Here is a 21,804-nt window from a genome sequence, read left to right on the forward strand (position 1 = left end):
CCCTAACCCTATTCCTCAACCTCACCCTAACCCTTACCCTCACCCTAACCCTAACTCTCAGCCTCTCATCCTAACTGTAAACCTAAACCTAACCCTCACCCTCACCCTAACCCTAAAATCCACCCTAATTCTAACCCTCACCCTCACCCTCACACTAACCCTAACCCTAACCCTCACCCTCACACTCAGCATAACTCTAAACCAATACCTAACCCTCACCCTAACCCTAACCCTCACCCTAACCCTCAACAGAACCCTCACCCTCAACTTAACCCTAACCCAAACCCTCACCCTAACCCTCACCCTAACCCTAACCCTATCCCAAACCCTCACCCTCACCATAAACCTAACCCTCACCCTCACTCTAACCCTAACACTAAACCTAACCCTCACCTTAACACTCATACTAAAACTAGCCCTCATTCTCACCCTAACCCTCACCCTAAAACTTACCCTAACTATAACCCTAAACCTTACCCTCACCCTAACCCTAACCCTAACCCTAATCCTCACACTAATCCTAAGCCTAAACCTAACCCTAACCCTAACTCTCAAACTACCACTCACCCTTACCCTAACATTAACCCTTACCCTAATTCTAATCCTAACCCTAACCCTTACCTTCACACTAAACCTCAACATCACCCTAACCCTCACCCACACCATAACCCTCACCCTCACCCCAATCCTCACCCTCACCCTAACCCTAACCCTAACTTCACAGTATGCCTCACCCACACCATCACCCTCACCCTAAGCCTAACCTTAAACCTAACGCTAATACTAAACCTAACCCTCTCCCTCTTCCTCAAGCTAACCCTAATGCTAACCCTAACCCTAAACCTTTCCCTCACCCTAACCCTAAATCTAACCCTAACCCTAACAATAACCCTAACCCTAACCCTAACCCCAATGGTCAAACTCACATTAACCCTAACCCTAAATTTAACCATAACCCTAATCCTCACACTAACGCTAATCCTAACCATAACCTTCATCCTAACTCTCACCCTAATTCTAACCCAAAACCCTACCATCACCCTCAACCTAACCTTAACCCACACCCTCACCCTCACCCTAATCCTAAACCTAAACCTAAACCTAAAACTCAACCGCACCCTATCCCTCACCCTAACCCATACCCTCACCCTAACCCTAACCCTAAGAATCACACTAAACCTAACCCTCACCCTAACTCTAACCCTACTGCTCAGCCTAACACTCACCCTAACCCTAACTCTAAACCTAATCCTCACACTAACCCTAACCATAATCATAACCTTCATCCTAAAACTCACATTAATCCTCACCCTAAACCCTAACCCTCACCCTCACCCTAAACCTAATGCTAACCCTAACCCTGACCCTCACTCTAACCCTCCCTCTAACCTTTACCCTCACCCTAAACCTAACCCTCATCCTCACCGTACAACTCATCCTAAATCTAACCCTCACCCTAAACCTCACCCTACCCCTAATCCTAAACCTCGCCCTAACCGTCACCGTAAACCTAATCCTAACACTAACACTAAACATAATCCTAAAGCTCACCAGAATCCTCAGGCCAAACCTAAACCTAACCCTACCGCTCAAACTCACCCTTACCCTCTCCCTAACCCTTACCTCACCCGAACCCTAACCATAACCCTAACCCAAACCATAACCCTCACCCTAACCCTAATGCTAAACCCATCCCTCAGACTCATCCTCATCCTAAACATAAAACTTAACCTAAACCTCTCCCTAACCCTAAAAATCATCCTAACCCTAACACTCACCCTCACCCTCACCCTCAGCCTAACCCTAAACCTAATCTTAACCCTCACCCTAACATTAATCCTCACCCTTAACCTCACCCTAACACATATCCTCACCCTAAACCTAACCCTAACCCACACCCTAACCCTCACCTTAACCCTAACCCTCTCCCTAAACCTCAATCTCACCCTCAACCTCACCCTAAACCTTACCCTCACCCTAACCCTATCCCTAACCCTAACCCTAAACCTAATCCTCACACTAACCCTAACCCTAAACCTAACCCTCACCCTAACCCTCAGCCTCAAAGTAACCCGAACCCTAAACCTAACCCTAAGGCTAACCCTTACCCTATCCCTCACACTAACCCTAACACTCACCCTAACCCTAACCCTAACCCTAATCCTCACCCTAACCCTAAACCTAAGTCTCACCCTCACCCTAACCCTTACCCTCACGCTCACCCAACCTTCACACTAACCCTAAACCTCAACTTAATCCTAAACCTAACCCTCAACCTCACCATAACCCCAACCCTAATCCTAACCCTAAACCTCATCTTCACCCTCTCTCTTACACAAACAATAACCGTATTCCTAACCCTAATCCTAACACTCATCCTCACACTCAACTTAACTCAAAACCTAACTCTAGAGAGGGGTTCCGGGAAGATGGCGGAGGAGAAGCTGGAATCTGAACAAGCTCTCGCATAGAAAGTAGGTTTAGAGTTCCAGTGAACAGTCCTAAGCCAGAGAATCACACCAAGTGTACCATCACAGGACAGAGAGTTAGACAAGAGAGGGGAAGCCAAGGAAACGCACCAGCTGCCGCTCCGGCGGCGGGGTCGCGGCGGCGACCACCGCCGCGGGAGTCATACCTGAGACACAGAGAGTCGGGGACGAAGGAGCCAGACGCAGCGGACGAGCGGATTCTACTCAACACCAACAAGAACCGACAAGGAGTGAACATCTTCATCCTGCTGTTTGCAGACCAGAGACGACCCAGGATCCAAGACTCGGCGTGAGTACAAGCCCGACATCCTCACTCCTCAGGGAGCAGAGGAGGGAAGGCCACCCCTCCCCCCCCAGCACCGGTGATCTCCATCTTGGATACCGACAAAGCTCGGAGTTGCTGCTAGCTCCAGCTCAGGCCTTGGAATAAAACGAGTCATTTAGCAGGTCACAAGAACTTAACGCCGAAGTGACCTGCCAGACTCAGCTCCATCCAGGGAAAAGTCACCCAGCTCAGGCGCCAGCCATCGGAGTGCCTAGCGTCACTGGGTAACCAGAGCCAGAGGCTGCCCCTCCCTCTAGCAGCCACCACAATCAATTGAAAAACAGAAACCCTGAGAATGGCTCCAGGCTGGGCGCTGTGAGCTCTATCACAAAATAGCCCCAGGGAAAAGCTACTGTTTGTTGAAAGGCCTCAACCCTACCCAGAACCTAGCCTCATAACCACATCCCCCTCTTTTGTGACTCTCAAAGCAGACCACCCTCCCAGAAAACTAACCTGGGAGGGGGATCTCAAAATCTTGGGTAAAGCAGAGCATTTTTCTGCCTCTTCCAACCAACCGACTTAAGAAACCAATCAAGCCACAGGACCTCAAGCTGACCAGAGACTACAACAAGAGACTGGTCGCAGACAAAAGGGAGATACAGGATTCCTCCCACTCCTCCCCCCCCCAAAAAAAAAATCAAAAGACTTTTTTTTCTTTTTTTTTTTTTTTCTTCTTCTTCTTTTCTTTTTTTTGCTTGTTTTTTGTTTTTTGTTACCTTATATATATATATATATATATATATATATATATATAAATTTTTTCCCTTCTAAAACTTTTATTAATCTATAATTTTTGCCTCTTCTGAAAAAATAATTGTTTTCCAGTAATTTTTTTTCTCATCTTATAATTTTTATTTTAGGAATACGTGAATGAGAGTTTTCCTTTCTTTTCTTGTCTTCTTTCTCTTTTTCTTTCATTCTTAATTATCTTTTTGTTTTTTATCTAGCTCTACTGAACTTCTGATCTTTTCTTCTCCCTTTCCCATCCTTAAAGCTTTCCACATCTCCTCTATGTCCCTCCCCTTCTCTGAACATATTCACATTCCTCTCTAAATAGACGGTCTTTTAACCTCTATAATAACATTAATTTTTACGTTTCTATTCTTTTTCTGGTCTCTCTTTATTCCCCTTTCCGTCTCTTCTTTTTCTCTCTCTCTCTACTTGCATCCTACCCAACCCATTTCCTGCACTGTGATTAGGACATAGTTAACTCTCCCTGTGCCTCCCCACACCAATCTATTCCTATTTTTTACCCACATCTCTCCCTAATCCTAATAATTTCTGGTTTTCCAAATTCTTTTCTGCGGTTCGAAGTCCTTTAACATATAGTCATTTGATGTTGAATAGATGTATCTGTTGAACTAGATTGTATCTGTAGACTATTGACTGTACAAATGCAAACTTTGGTTGATGGTTGCCTTAAGATAGTGTTCTAGCACAAAACTGGTGCAATCTGTATCTCAAATGGGCCGAGTAAGCCGGAAAAACACAAGAAAAATGGCAAATTCGGGTATCTCAATTCCCAACCTTGATAATCAGGGATTAGAACAGATAAAGAATAATCCAGAGGAGAGTTCCCAAATAGCTCTACAAACACTAATAGCAAACATGATAAATGAGAAGTTTGACAATGTACAAAGGACTCTGTATGAGCGTGATAGGGAGAGAGAGGAGGCATCCCAGAAGTTTATACAGGAACATCATAAGCGTGAGGAAGCTTCTCAAAAACTGATACAGGATTTGCGTGAACAACTTGAGAATACTCAAAGAGAAAGGGAGGAATGGCGTGAGCAGGCAGAGAACACTCAAAGAGAACTGCAGGAATCCCACAGAAGGGAGGAAACTAATCAAAGAGTAATTCACGAATTAAGAGACCAGGTAGAGAATACAAAAAGATCACTAAAGACATTCACGGAATCCATTAACAAAGAGCTGAAGGAAGTCAGGGAGACCACAAAGGGAAGGCTGAATGGAACCCAACAGAAGGAATGGGAGTCCAAAGAAACCATAACCAATCAACTAAGTGATTTGAGAACAAACACTGAACACCAAATTAAGGAAGTAAAGAAATTCATACAAGACCTAAAACAGAGCTTCAACAAAGAACTTGAAGCCATCAAAGCTGACCAATTAGAAGGAAAAGAGATAAAAAAACAAAGTAGAGAGTCTTGACAGCAGGTTAGACCATGCAGAAGATCGAATCTCAGGGATTGAAGACAGCCTAGATATTATAGAGAAAGAACATACAACCATCCAAGACAAGTCCAAGAAATATGATAGGTCTATCCAACACCTGGAAGACACCATCAGAAGGCCCAATCTAAGGATAATGGGTGTAGAGGAGCACCTAGAAACAGAAGTTAATGGTCTAGGAAATTTGTTTAACAGGATCCTAGCAGAGAACTTCCCAAACATACAAAAAGATAGGCCTATTCAGATACAAGAAGCTTTTAGAACCCCAAATAGACCAGACCAGAATAGGACATCCCACCGTCACATTATAATCCACACAGGATCAACCCAGACCAAGGAAAAGATCCTTAAAGCTGTCAAGGAGAAAAGGTTAATCACCTATAAAGGGAAACCAATTAGAATCACCTCAGATTTCTCACCAGAGACAATCAAAGCAAGAAGAGCCTGGAATGATGTATGCAATGCCCTAAAAACAAACAACTATCAACCAAGAATACTGTACCCAGCTAAACTCTCCTTCATAACTGAAGGCCAAATAAAAACCTTCCATAGCAAAGAAAAATTGAAACAATACATCTCCACCAAACCAGCCCTGCAAAAGATTCTTAAAGATGTCCTACACATAGAAAACCAACAAGAACGCAACAAAGGCCAAGAAACTGCACCCAAACTGAGAATCCAAGAACCTTAGGAAGAACCCAGTTTTCACAGCCCCCAAGAAGGTGGATAACATGGCAGGAACTCCCAAATACCTCTCAGTCCTATCTCTTAATGTTAACGGACTGAACTCTCCAATTAAGCGACATAGACTGTCTAGTTGGATTAAAAAACAAGACCCTTCTATCTGCTGCCTGCAGGAGTCACATCTTGCCCGTAAAAACAAACATATTTTCAATGTTAAAGGCTGGAACAAAATCTACCAAGCAAACGGCCCTCATAAACAGGCGGGAGTTGCAATCCTAATATCAGATAAAATAGACTTCAAATTAAAATTCGTGAGAAGAGATAAAGAAGGTCGCTACATACTAATTAAAGGATCTCTCCTTCAGGAGGATATTACAATTCTAAATATCTATTCGCCAAACAATGGAGCACCCAAATTTATCAAAGAAACACTACTTTCCCTCAAATTCCAGATAGATCCAAAGACATTAATCGTTGGGGATTTTAACACACCACTCTCCCCACTAGATAGATCAACTCGGCAAAAACTCAACAGAGAAACCGCAGATCTAAACAGCTGCATAGATCAACTAGACTTAACAGACATTTACCGAACATTTCACCCAGCAGCATCAGAATACACGTTCTTCTCAGCAGCACATGGGACGTTTTCTAAAATAGACCACATTTTAGGCCACAAAGCAAACTTGTCTAAATTCAGAAACATTGAAGTTATACCTTGCATTCTCTCTGACCACAAGGGAATAAAATTAGAACTCAACACCAAAAGCCACCAAAGAAAGTCCGGTATCACATGGAGGCTGAACAACACACTGCTGAATCATGAGTGGGTCATGGAAGAGATTAGAAAGGAAATTCAAATGTTCATGCTATTCAACAAAAATGAACACACAAATTACCAGCTCCTCTGGGACACAGCAAAGGCAGTACTCAGAGGCAAGTTTATAGCTCTGAGCTCCTACATCAACAAATTGGAGAGATCGGAAACTAATAATTTAATGACACATCTAAACCTCCTTGAAAAAGAGCAGCAAGATAAACCCCAATCCAGTAGATGGAAAGAAATAATCAAAATTAAATCAGAATTAAATGAATTAGAATCCAAAAAAACTATAGAAAGAATCAACAAAACAAAGAGTTGGTTCTTCGAAAAACTTAACAAAATTGACAGACCCTTAGCAAACCTTATCAGAAAAAGGAGAGAACACACCCAAATTAATAAACTCAGAGATGAGAATGGAAACATCACCACAGAAACAACCAAGATTCAGAACATTATAAGGGAATACTTCTCAAAACTTTATGCTAATAAGTTTGAGAACTTGACAGAAATGGACCTTTTCCTAGCAAATATTGACATGCCAAAACTAAACCAAGATGAGTTAAACCAGCTTAACAGGCCCATATCAAGCATCGAAATAGAAACAGCAATAAGAGACCTCCCAGCTAAGAAAAGTCCAGGACCAGATGGTTTTACAGCGGAATTTTACAAGGCCTTCAAAGCAGAGCTCACACCAATACTCCTCCAACTCTTCAATGAAATTGAAAGAGAAAGCTCACTACCGAACACATTCTATGAAGCCATCATAACCCTCATCCCAAAACCAGGCAGGGACTCATCAAAGAAAGAGAACTATAGACCCATTTCTTTGATGAACATTGATGCAAAACTTCTCAACAAAATTTTGGCCAATCGACTTCAACAATTCATCCAAAAAATCATACACCATGATCAAACAGGATTCATTTCAGGGATGCAAAGCTGGTTCAATATACGCAAATCAATTAATATTATTCATCACATCAACAGGAGCAAGAATAAGAACCACATGGTTATCTCAATAGATGCAGAAAAAGCATTTGACAAGATCCAACACCCCTTTATGATGAAGGTTCTGGAAAAATTAGGAATCCATGGAACATTCCTCAATATAATAAAGGCTGTATATGACAAACCTACAGCCAGCATTATACTCAATGGTGAAAAACTAAAGCCATTTCCTCTTAACTCAGGAACAAGACAAGGATGCCCACTCTCTCCACTTCTCTTCAATCTAGTATTAGAATGCCTAGCTAAAGCAATAAGACAAGATGCAGACATAAAGGGGATCCAAATAGGGAAAGAAGAAATAAAACTCTCCCTCTTTGCAGATGACATGATCTTGTAGTTAAAGAATCCCATAGACTCCACTCCCAAATTACTCAAGCTGATTCAAAACTTTGGCAAAGTAGCAGGTTATAAAATTAACCCCCAAAAATCAATGGCTTTTCTATATGCCAACAATGAGAAAAGTGTGGCTGAAATTAGGAAAGCAACTCCATTTGTAATAGCCCCACAAAAAATAAAATACCTAGGAATTAACTTAACCAAAGAAGTGAAGGACCTCTATGATGAAAACTTTAAAATCTTGAAAAAGGAAATCAACACAGAACTTAAAAAATGGCAAAACCTCCCATGCTCCTGGATTGGCAAGATTAACATCGTGAAAATGGCAATACTTCCCAAGGCTATCTACAAATTCAACGCGATTCCTATCAAAATTCCACCCTCATTCTTCAAGGAAATAGAGGAGGCAATCCAAAAATTCATATGGAACAATAAAAGACCCCGAATAGCAAAAACGCTCCTCAACGGAAAGAACACTGCTGGAGGAATATCAATACCAAATTTCAAACTCTACTATAAAGCCATAGTAATCAAAACAGCTTGGTATTGGCATAAGAACAGACCTCAGGACCAATGGAATAGAATTGAAAACCCAGAAATGAACCTACAGACCTATAGCCACCTAATCTTCGATAAGGAAGCTAAAACAATAGAATGGAAGAAAGACAGCCTCTTCAGTAAATGGTGCTGGCAAAATTGGTTAACTACATGTAGAAAACTAAAGCTAGATCCTTATATATCACCCTGCACCAGAATCAACTCCAAATGGATCAAAGACCTTGAACTCAAAGCAGACACTCTGAAAACATTACAGGATGGAATAGGAGAAACCCTAGGTCTCCTTGGCTCAGGTCGAAATTTTCTGAATAGAGACCCGGAAGCACAACAAATCAAAGAAAGGTTGGACAAATGGGATTGCATAAGATTGCAGAGCTTCTGCAGGGCAAATGACATAGCTGGCAAGATCAATAGAAAACCCACCGATTGGGAGAAGATCTTTACTAGCCATACAACGGACAAGGGTCTCATATCTAAAATATACTTGGAACTCAAAAAATTAAACCACCCAACAACAAATCCTCAAAGAAACAACTGCCCAATAAATAAGTGGGCGAAAGACTTAAAGAGAAGCTTCTCTGAAGAAGAAAGAAGGATGGCCAATAGACACATGAAGAAATGTTCAACATCCCTAGCCATAAAAGAAATGCAAATCAAAACAACATTGAGATATCACCTCACTCCAGTTAGAACAGCAAAAATCAAGAACTCCAAAAACAACAGATGCTGGAGGGGATGTGGACAGAAAGGAACCCTACTTCATTGTTGGTGGGAATGTAAACTTGTTCAACCACTTTGGAAAGCAGTATGGAGGTTCCTCAAAAGACTTCACATAGATCTCCCCTATGATCCAGCAATCCCACTTTTGGGCATTTACCCAAATGTTTACAAACAAGACCACACTAAAGCTACCAGCACAACTATGTTTATTGCAGCATTATTTACCATAGCTAAGATATGGAACCAACCCAGATGCCCCTCAGTAGATGAATGGATCAAGAAAATGTGGTATATATACACAATGGAATTCTATGCCTCCATCAGAAAGAATGATATTTCCCCATTTGTTAGGAAATGGAAAGGTTTGGAAAAAATTATATTAAGTGAAGTAAGCCAGGCCCAAAGAAGCATAGGTCCCATGGTTTCCCTTATTTGCAATATCTAGTATAGGTATGAGTCAAGCGGAAAAGGTCAGATAATGTGATGCTAGGAAAATGAACCCTTAAATATGTATTTTAATGTTTTCGTTTCTTTCATGCATGTATTTCTAATGCATTTATAAGATTATTTCTTTGTTGCTTTGTATGTCCCTCCCCCACAGTGTAACCCCCGTTTTCACTATATTTGATGTCAGTATAACATGTGGAGTAGATGGGGACAAACAAGTCGTTTAAGGATTCAGGTGGACCTGTTGCAACAATGAGAAGTACAAAATGTCATGTCAAAACCAGCTTTACAATGCCGGTGTGGGGGGGGGGGGAGGGGGGTATAATTGGGTGGGGGGAGGGGGGTAAAATTTGGTGGGGGGGGAGGGGGGAGGCGGGGAAGGGAAGTGAAGGGTAAACAAAGGAGGAGGCTGCAATGCTTGGTAAGAAATGTATCCATTATCCTGCCCATGTAATTGTAGCCCCTTTGTACAGTATGTTCTCAAATAAAATAAAATACAATTTAAAAAAAAAAAAAAAAAAAACCTAACTCTAAACCTAACCATAACAATATCCCTAACCCTAACCCTAACCCTCACCCTAACCCTAATCCTAACCCCACCCCTCAGCCTAATCCTCATTCTAAACTTAAACCTAAACCTCACCCTAACCCTAAAGATCACCCTAACCCTAACCCTACCCTCACCATCACCCTCAGCCTAACCCTAACCCTATCCCACACCCTCACCCTAAACATAACCCTCACCCGAACACATACCCTCACCCTAACGCTAACCATAACTCTCACCCTAAACCTCACCTTAACCCTAACGCTCTCCCTAAAACTCATTCTCACTCTAAACCTCATGCTAAACCTTACCCTCACCCTAACCCTAACCCTAACCCTCACCCTAACCCTCACCCTCAACATAACCCTCACCCTAACCCTCACCCTAATGCTAACCCTAACACTAAACCTCACCATCACCCTAACCCTCAACCTCACCCTAACCCTCAACCTTTCCCTAAATATCTCCCTAACACTAACACTCACCCTAACCTTATGCCTGACACTATGCCTCACCCTCACCATCAAACTCACCCTAAGCCTAAACCTAAACCTAACACTAATGCTAAACTTTACCCGCTCCCTCACTCTCAGGCTAACCCTAATGCTAACCCTAACCACAACCCTCACCCTAACCACCACCATAACCCTAAACATAACCCTTCCCCTCACCCTAACAGTAACAATAATCCTAACCCTCAGCATCACCCTAATCCTCACCCTAACCTTTAACCTCACCATCACCCTACCCCTCACACTAAACCTAACCCTCACCCTAACACTAACCCTAACCCTAATGCTCACATTAACCCTAAACCTAACCCTAACCCTTACCCTCACACTAACCCTCACCCTAACCCTAACCCTAACCATAAGTCTCACCCTCACCATAACCCTCAACCTATCTCTTACCCTCACGCTCAACCAACACTCACACTAACCCTAAACCTCAACCTAAACATAAAACTAACTCTCAACCTCACCCTAACCCTAACCCTAATCCTAAACCTAAACCTTGTCTTCACCCTCTCTCTTACCCTAACCCTAACGCTAACAATAACCCTATTCCTAACCCTAATCCTATCCCTCGTCCTCACCCTCACCCTAACCCTAACCCTAATTCTAACCCTCACAGTAACCCTAATTCTAATCCCACCCCTCAGCCGAATCCTCATTCTAACCTTAACCTAAACCTCACCCTAACCCTAAAGATCACCCTAACCCTAACCCTCACCCTCACCCTCACCCTCAGAATAATCCTAACCTTCACCCTCACCTTAACCTTAACCCTCACCCTAACCCTCACCCTAACACATACCTTCAACCTAACCCTAACGCTAACACTCATCCTAACCCTCACTTTAACCCTAACCCTCTCCCTAAACCTCAATCTCACCCTAAACCACACCCTAAACCTCACCCTGAACGTTAACCTCACCCTAACCCTAACCCTAACCCTAATCCTCACACTAAACCTAACCCGAACCCTAACCCTAACCCTCACCCTAACTCTCACCCTCAACATAACCCATAACCTAACCCTCACCTTAAACCTCACCCTCACCGTAGCCCTCAACATCACCCTAAACCTCACCCTCACCCTAACCCTCAACCTCACCCTAACCCTCACCATTTCCCTACATATCACCCTAACACTAACACTCACCCTCACCCTAAAACTAAACCTTATCCTATGCCTCACTCTCACCATCACCCTCACCCTAAGCCTATCCCTAAACATAACCCTAATGCTAAACCTAACCTTCTCCCTCACCCTCAGGCTAACCCTAATGCTAACCCTAACCCCAACCCTCACCCTAACCCCCACCATAACCCTAAACCTAACCCTAACCCTCACCCTAACAGTAACAATAACCCTAACCCTCAGCCTCACCCTAATCCTCACCCTAACCCTTAACGTCAATGTCACCCTACCCCTCACAATAAACTTAACCATCACCCTAACACTAACTGTAACCCTCACTCTAAAGCTAACCCTAACCGTAACCCTCACCCTCACCCTAACCCTCACCGTCACCCTACCCCTCACCCAAACACTAACCCTCACACTCACCCTAACCCTCACACTAACCATAACCCTAACCCTCACCCTAATGCTAAACCTAACCCTAACCCTCACCCTCACCCTAACCCTCACCCTCACCCTAACCTTAACCATAACTCTAACCCTAAACCTAATCCTAATTCTCACCCTCACCATAATCCTAAACCTAACCCTAAACCTCACCCTAAACCTAACCCTAACAATCACACTAAACCTTATCCTCACCCTAACCCTAACCCTGCCCTTCTGCCTAATGCCTACCCTAATCCTAACCCTAACTCTAATCCTTACCCTATCCCAAAACCTAACCCTAACACTCACTGTCAGCCTAGTCCTCACCCAAACCCTAAACCTAACTCTAAACCTCACTCTAAAGCTAACTCTAAACCTAAACATGAACCTCACCCTCACCATGAACCTAACCATAAACCTCACTTTTCCACCCTATCCCTAACCCTCATCCTAACCCTAAACCTCACCCTAACACTCACCCTAACACAAACCTTCACCTTAATCCTAACATCAACCCTCATTCTAACCCTCACCCTAGACCTAACCCTCTCCCTAAAACTCACCCTCACCCTAAACCTCACCCTAAACTTTACCCTCACCCTAACCCTAACCCTAGACCTACCCCTCAACCAAAACCTCACCCTAACCCTAACCCTCAACCTAACCCTAACCCTAACCCTAACCCTCACTCTCACCATAGCCCTCATCCTAACCCTAACCCTCACCCTCATCCTAACCCTCACCCTCACCTTAACCCTCACTCTACCCCTAACCCTCATCCTAAACATAACCCTAACCCTAACCCCAACCCTCACCCTAAACCCCACCATAAGCCTAAACCTAACAATGACACTAACACTAACAATAAACTTAACCCTCACCCTCACCCAAAACTTAATGCTAATCCTAACCTTCACCCTCAACCTAACCCTCACACTAAACGTTGCCCTCACCCTAAACCTAACCCTCACCCTCACCCTAATCCTAACCCCACCCCTCAGTCTAATCCTCATCCTAAAACTAAACCTAAACCAAACCTCACCCTAACCATAAAGATCACCCTAAACCTAACCCTCACCCTCACACTCACCCTAATCCTAAACCTAATCCTAACACTAAACCTCACCCTCATCCTCACCCTAACCCTAAACCTAACCCTCACCCTAACCCTAACCCTAAACCTAAATCTCACACTACCCCTAAACCTAAACCTAATGTTAACCCTAATGCTCACCCTTACCCGAACCCTCACCCTAATCCTAACCCTAAACCTCACCCTAATGCTAACCCTAAACCTAACGCTCACCCTAACCGTAACCCTCACCCTCAACCTAACCCTAACCCTAAACCTAAACCTAAACCTAATCTTCATTCTACTCCTAAATCTAACCACAAATTTCATCCAAACCCTCACCCTTATACTGACCCTAAACCTTAACCTCATCATCACCCTAACCCTAACGTTCACCCTCACCCTAATCCTAAACCTAAACCTAACCCTCACCCTAACCCTAATGCTAACCCTACCCTCACCCTCACCCTATCCCTCACCTAGACCTTACTCTCACCCTAACCCTAAACCTAACAATCACGCTAAAAATAACCCTCACCCTAACCTTAACCCTAATCCTCTGCCTAATGCTCAACCTAACCTTAACCCTAAGCCTAACCCTAATCCTCACCCTATCCCTAAATCTAACCCTAACTTTAAGCCGCAGCCTAGCCCTCACCCTAACCCTAACCCTAACACTAACCCTCACTCTCACCCTAAACATAATGCTAACGCTAACCTTCACCCTCACCCTAACCCTTACCCTCAACCTAAACCTAACCCTCACCCTCACCTTACAACTCACACTAACCCTAACCCAAACCCTAACCCTCACCTTAAACCTCATCCTAACCCTTATCATAATGCTCACCCTCACCCTAACGGTAACACTAACAGTAACCATAATCCTAATGGTCACTCGAATCCTCATGCTAACCCTAACTCGAACCCTACCCCTCAACCTCACCTTTACCCTCACCCTAACCCTTGCCTTCACCCTAAACCTAACCCTCACACTAACCCTAACCTTCACCCTCACCCTAACCCTCACCCTCACCCTAAACCTAACCCTAACCCTAACCCTAACAATAACCCTAAACCGAACCCTCACTTAACCCTAAAACTAAACCCACCCCTCAGCCTAATCCTCAACCTAAACCTAACCTTAAACCTCACCCTAAGCCTAAACATCACCCTAACCCTAACCCTCACCCTCACCCTCACCCTCAGCATAACTGTAACCCTAACCCTAATCCTAACCCTGAACATCATCCTCACCCTCACCATCACCCTATCCCTAACCCTAACCCTCACCCTCACCCTCACCCTCACCCTAACCCAAACCGTAACCCTCACTCTAACCTTCACAGTAACCCTAAACTTATTCCTAAACCTCACCATAAACCTTACACTCACCCTAACACTTACCCTAATACTCACACTAACCCTAAACCTAACCGTAACCCTAACCACCACCCTAAACCTCACCCTCACCCTAACCCTAACTCAAAACCTCACGCTAAGCCTCACCCTCAACTTAACACTAATGTTAACCCTAACCCTCACCCTCACCCTAAATATCACCCTAACCCTAACCCTAAACCTAATCCCCCCCTTATCCCTAAACATAACCCTAATCCTCATCCTTAGCCTAGCCCCAAGCCTAACCCTTATCCTAAAACTCACCCTCACCTTAAACCTAATGCTAACCCTAAACTTCACCCTCACCCTAACCCACACACTAACCTTTAACCAAAACATAAACATAACACTCACCCTCACCCTAAAACTCACCCTAACCCTAACTCTCGACCTAAAAGTCACCCTAACCCTAACCCTAAACCTCACCTTAACTCTCACCCAAACCCTAACCCTAACACTAACCCTCAACCTAACCCTAACCCTCACCCTAACCTTAACCCTAAACCTCACCCTCACCCTCACCCTCACCCTATCCCTAATCCAAACCCTCACACTAACCCAAACCCTAAACCTAATGCTAAACCTTATGCTCACCCTTACCCTAACCCTCACCCCAACCTAACCCTAAGCCTCACCCTAATGCTACCCCTAACTCTAAACCTCACCCTAACCCTAACCCTGACACTCACGCTAAACCTAACCCTAACCCTAAACCTAATCCTCACCCTAACCCTAACCCTAACCATAAACTTCAACCTAACCCTCACCCTAATCCTAACCCTAAACCCTACCAATACCATCACCCTACCCCTAACCCTCACCCTCACCCTAATCCTAAACCTAAACCTAACCCTCACCCTAATCCTAACCCAAACCCTAATGCTAAACCTAACCCTCAACCTCAACCTATCCCTCACCCTAACCCTTATCCTCACCCTAACCCTAAACCTAACAATCAAACTAAACTTAAACCTCACCCTAACCCTAACCCTACCCCTCTGCCTAATGCTCACCCTAAACCTAACCCTAAACCTAACCCTAATCCTCACCCTATCCCTAAAGCTAACTGTAACCCTCAACCTCAGCCTAGGCCTCACCCTAACCCTAACCCTAACAGTAACCCTCACCCTCACCCTAAACCTAATGCTAACCCTAACCTTCACCCTCACAATAACCATCACCTTAACCCTTGCCCTCCCCCTAAACCTAACCCTCACCCTATCCCTACAAGTCACCATAACCCTACCCGTCACCCTAAACGTCACCCTAACCCTAACCCTAAACTTCACCCTAACCCTCACCCTAAACCCAAAACTGACCCTCAACCTAACAATAACCTTCTCCCCAACCTTAACCCTAACCCTCACCCTCACCCTCACCCAAACTCTATCCCTAATCCTAACCCTCACACTAAATCTAACACGAACCCTGATGCTAACCCTTACGCTCCAACTTAACCTAACCCTCACCCTAACCTAAACCTAAGCCTCACCCTATGCTAAACCTAACCCTAACACTCACCCTAACCCTAACCCTCACACTCAGGCTAACCTTAACCTTAACCCTAAAACTAATCCTCACACTAATCCTAACCCTAACCATAACCTTCATCCTAACCCCCACGCTAATCCTAACCCTAAACCCTACCATCACTATCACCCTAAACCTAACCCTCACACTCAACCTAATCCTAAACCTAAACCTAACCCTCACCCTAACCCTAAATCTAACCCTAATGCTAACCCTAACCCTCACCCTCACCCTATCCCTCAACCTAACCCTTAACCTCACCCTAAACCTAAACATAACAATCACACTTAACCTAACCCTCAACCTAACCCTAAGCCTAGGCTTCTGCCTAATGCTCACCCTAACCCTAACCCTAATCCTCACCACATCCCTAAACCTAAACCTAACCCTCACCCTCAGCCTAGCCCTCCCCCTAACACGAACCCTAACACTAACTCTCACCCTCACCCTAAACCTAATGCTAACCCTAACCTTAACCCTCACCCTAACCCTCACCCTAACCATTACCCTCACCCTAACTCTAACCCTCACCCTCACCCTACAGCTCTCCCTAACCCTAACCCTCACCCTAAACCTCCCCCTAACCCTAATCCTAACACTCACCCTAACCCTCACCCTAAACCTAACCCTAACTCTAACCATAATCCGAATGCTTACCCGAATCCTCATGCTAACCCTAACCCTAATACTACCCCTCACCCTCACCTTAACCCTAGCCCTCAACCTAACCCTAACCCTCACAATAACCCTAACCCTCACCCTAACCCTAACCCTAACCATCAGCCTAACCCTCAACTTAACGGTAAACCTAAACCTAACCCTCACTCTCACACTCACCCTAACACGAAACCTAAACGTCACCCTAATTCTAACCCTCACCCTCAGCCTTACCGTCATCCTCACCCTCAGCCTAAGCTTAAACCTAAACCTAACCCTCGCCCTCAACCTCAGCCTTACTCTACACCTATACCTAAACCTCACCATAACACTAACCCTCAACCTAACACTCAACCTAACCCTCACCCTCAACTTAACCCTAACCCAAATCCTCACCATAACCCTCACCCTAAACCTAACCCTATCCCAAACCCCCACACTCACCATAAACCTAACCCTCACCCTCAACCTAACCCTAACACTAAACCTAACCCTCACCATAACACTAACACTAAAACTAGCCCTCACTCTAACCCAAACCCTCACCCTATACCTTACCTTAACTATAACCCTAAACCCTAACCTCACCCTAACCCTAACCCTAATCCTAATCCTCACACTAATCCTAAGCCTAAACCTAAACCTATCCCTAACCCTCACCCTCACCCTAACCCTCACACTCACCCTAATCCTAACCCTAACCCTCACCCTAATTCTAATCCTAACCCTAACCAACTCGCACACCCTAACCCTAACACTCACCCTAACCCTCACCCACACCCAAAACCTCACCCTCACCCTAAATATCACCCTAACCTTAACCCTCACCCTAACCCTAACCCTAACCTCACACTAAGACTCACCCTCACCATCACCCTCACCCTAAGCCTAACCCTAAACCTAATGCTAATCCTAAACCTAACCCTCTCCCTCACCCTCACGCTAACCATAACGCTATCCCTAACCCTAAACCTCAGCCTCATTCTAAACCTTACCCTAACCCTAACCCTAAAAATGACCCTAAAACCTAACCCTAACCCTCACCCTCACCTTAACCCTAACCATAACCTTAACCATAACCCTAATGCTCACACTAACCCTAATCCTAACCATCACTTTCATCCTATCCCTCATCCTAATTCTAACCCTAAAGCCTAACCTCACCCTCAACCTAACCGTAACCCTCCCCCTCACACTCACCCTAAACCTAATCCGAACACTAAACCTAACCCTCACCCTAACCCTAACCCTAACCCTAACCCTCACCCTAACCCTAACCCTAACCCTAACCCTCACCCTAACCCTAACCCTAAACCTAAACCTCACACTAACCCTAAACCTAAACCTAATGTTAACCCTAACTCTCACCCTTACCCTAACCCTCACCCTAAACCTGACGCTAACCCTCACCCTAATGCTAACCCTAAACCTAACGCTCACCCTAACTCTAACCCTCACCCTCACCCTAACTCTAACACTAACCCTAAACCTAAACCTAATCCTCACACTAACCCCAACCCTAACCATAAACTTCATCCTAACCCTCACCCTAATCCTAAACCTAAACCCTACCCTCATCATCATCCTAACCCTAACCCTCACTCTCACCCTAATCCTAAACCTAAACCTAATACTCACCCTAAACCTAACCCTACCCCTAATGCTAACCCTAACCCTCACCCTCACCCTATCCCTCACACTAACCCTTACACTCACCCTAAACCTAAACCTAACAATGACACTAAACTTAACCCTCACCCTAACCCTAAACCTACAACTCTGCCTAATGCTCAACCTAACCCTAACCCTAACCCTAACTCTAATCCTCACCCTATCCTCAAACCTAACCCTAAACTTCACCCTCAGTCTAGCCCTTACCCTAACACTAACCCTCACCCTCACCCTAAACCTAATGCTAAACCCAACCTTCAACCTCACCCTAACCCTCACACTAACCCTTACTCTCACCCTAAACCTAACCCTCACCCTCACCCTACAACTCACCCTAACCCTAACCGAACCCTAAACCTCACCCTAACCCTAATCCTAACCCTTAACCTAACCCTAAACCTATCCCTAACCCTAACACTAACACTAACAGTAATACTAATGCTCACCTGAATCCTCATGCTAAACCTAACCCTAAACCTACCCCTCACCCTCACCCTTCCCCTCACCCTAACCCTTCCCCTCACCCTAACACTGAACTTCACACCAACCCTAACCCTCACCCTAACCCTAAACCTACCCCTCTGCCTAGTGCTCACCCTAACCCTAACCCTAACCCTAACCCTAATTCTCACCCTATCCCTAAACCTAACCCTAGCCCTCACCCTCAGCCTAGACCGCACCCTATCCCTAAACTTCACCCTCACCATAATCCTCACCCTAAGCTTACCCTCACCCTCAACCTAACTCTCACCCTCACCCTACAACTCACCCTAACCCTAGTCCTAACCCTCAACCTAACCCTCACCCTAGCCCTAACACTAACACTAACACTAACCGTAATCCGAATGCTCACCTGAATCCTCATGCTAACCCTAACCCTAAGCCTACCCCTCACCCTCACCCTTACCCTCACCCTAACCCTTAACCTCATGCTAACCCTAACCCTCACACTAACCCTAACCCTAAACCTAACCCTCAGCCTAACCCTCATCCTAACTGTAGACCTAAACGTAACCCTCACCCTCACCCTAACCCTAACCCTAAACGTCACTCTAATTCTTACCCTCAACCTCAACCTTACTGTCATCCTCACCCTCAGCCTAACCCTAAACCTAAACCTAATCTTAACCCTCACACTAACCCTAACCCGAACCCTCACCCTCACATTCAGCCTAACTGTAAACCTAAACCTAACACTCACCCTAACCCTAACCCTCACCCTAAACCTCAACCGAACTCTCACACTAAAATTAACCTTAACCCAATCCCGCACCCTAAAACTTAACCCTAACCCTAACCCTATCCCTAACCCTCACCCTCACCATAAACCTAACCCTCACCCTCACCCTAACCCTAACACTAAACCTAACCCTCACCCTAACACTCAACCTAACACTCACACTAAAACTATCCCTCACTCTCACCCTAACCCACACCCTAAACCTTACCCTAATTATAACTCTAAACCTCACCCTCACCCTAACCCTAATCCTAATCCTAATCCTCACACTAATCCTAAGCCTAAACATAACCCTAACCCTAACCTTCACCCAAACCCTCACCCTCACCCTCACCCTAAGCCTAACTCTAACCCTCAACCTAATGCTAATCCTAAACCTAACCTTAACCCTGACCCTCACCCTCAAACTCACCCTAACCATAGGCCTAAACCTAACCCTCACACTAACCTTAACCCTAATGCTAACCCTAACCCTCAGCCTTAACCTAACCTTCACCCTAACCCTAACCCTAACCCTCACCCTAATGCTAACCCTAAACTTAATTCTCACCCTAACAATAACCCTCACCCTCAGCACCACGATAACCCTAACCATCACCCTCACCCTAATCCTAAACCTAAACCTAACCCTCACCCTAACCCTAACCCTAACCCTAATGCTAAGCCTAACCATCACCCTTACCCTATCCCTCACCCTAACCCTTACCCTCACCCTAATCCTAAACCTAACAATCACACTAAACCTAACCCTCACCCTCACCCTAACCTTAACCCTCAGCCTAATGCTCAGCCTAACACTAACCCTAACCCTGATCCTCAACCTATCCCTAAACCTAACCTAACCCACCCCCTCAGCATTGCCCTCACCCTAACCCTAACCCTAACACTAACCCTCACGCTCACCCTAAACCTAATGCTAACCCTAACCTTCACCCTCACCCTAACCCTCACACTCACCCTAACCCTCCCCCTCCCCCTAACACTCACCCTCACCCTAAATATCACCCTAACCATAACCCTAACCATAACCATAACCCTAACCTCACACTAAGCCTCATCCTCACCATCACCCTCACCATAAGCCTAACCCTAAACCTAATGCTAATCCTAAACCTAACCCACTCCCTCACCCTCAAGCTAACCCTAATGCTAGCCCTAATCCTAAAAATAACCCTAACCCTAACCCTAACCATAACCACCCTCACCTTAACCCTAACCCTAACCTTAACCATATCACTAATCCTCACAGTAAACCTAATCCTAACAATAATCTTCATCCTAACCCTCACCCTAATTCTAACCCTAAACCCTACCCTCACCCTCACCCTAACCCTAACACAAAACCTCACGCTCACCCTCATTCTAAACCTAACCCTAACCCTAAAACTCACCCTCACCCTATCCCTCACCCTAACACTTACCTTCAATGTAAACCTAACCCTAAAATCACACTAAACCTAACCTTCACCCTAACCCTAAAGCTAACCATTAGCCTAATGCACACTCTAACCATAACCATAACCCTAATCCTCACCCTATCCGTAAACCTAACCCTACCCTCATCCTCAGCCTAGCCCTAAACCTAACCCTAACCCTAAACCTAAACCTAACCTTCACCCTCACCCTAAACCTCACCCTAACGCTTACCCTAACCATAAACCTAAACCTCACCCTCACCCTACAACTCACCCTAACCCTAATCCTCACCCTAAAAGTCAGCCTAACCCTAACCCTAACCCTCACCATTAACCTCACCCTAACCCTAACCCTAACCTTAATGCTAAACCTAATGCTCACCCTTACCCTAACCCTCACCCTAACCCTCACCCTAATGCTCACCCTAACCCTAAACCTCACCCTAACCCTAACCCTAACCTTAAACCAACCCTAAACCTAATCTTCACACTAACCCTAACCCTAACCATAACCTTCATCCTAAACCTCATACTAATCCTAACCCTAAACCCTACCCTCACCATCACCCTAATCCTAACTCTCACCCTCACACTCACCCTAATCCTAAACCT

This window comes from Dipodomys merriami, unplaced genomic scaffold, assembly GCF_024711535.1.
Source record: "Dipodomys merriami isolate MVZ:Mamm:240054 unplaced genomic scaffold, mDipMer1.0.p SCAF_74, whole genome shotgun sequence".
Taxonomy (NCBI): Eukaryota; Metazoa; Chordata; class Mammalia; order Rodentia; family Heteromyidae; genus Dipodomys; species Dipodomys merriami.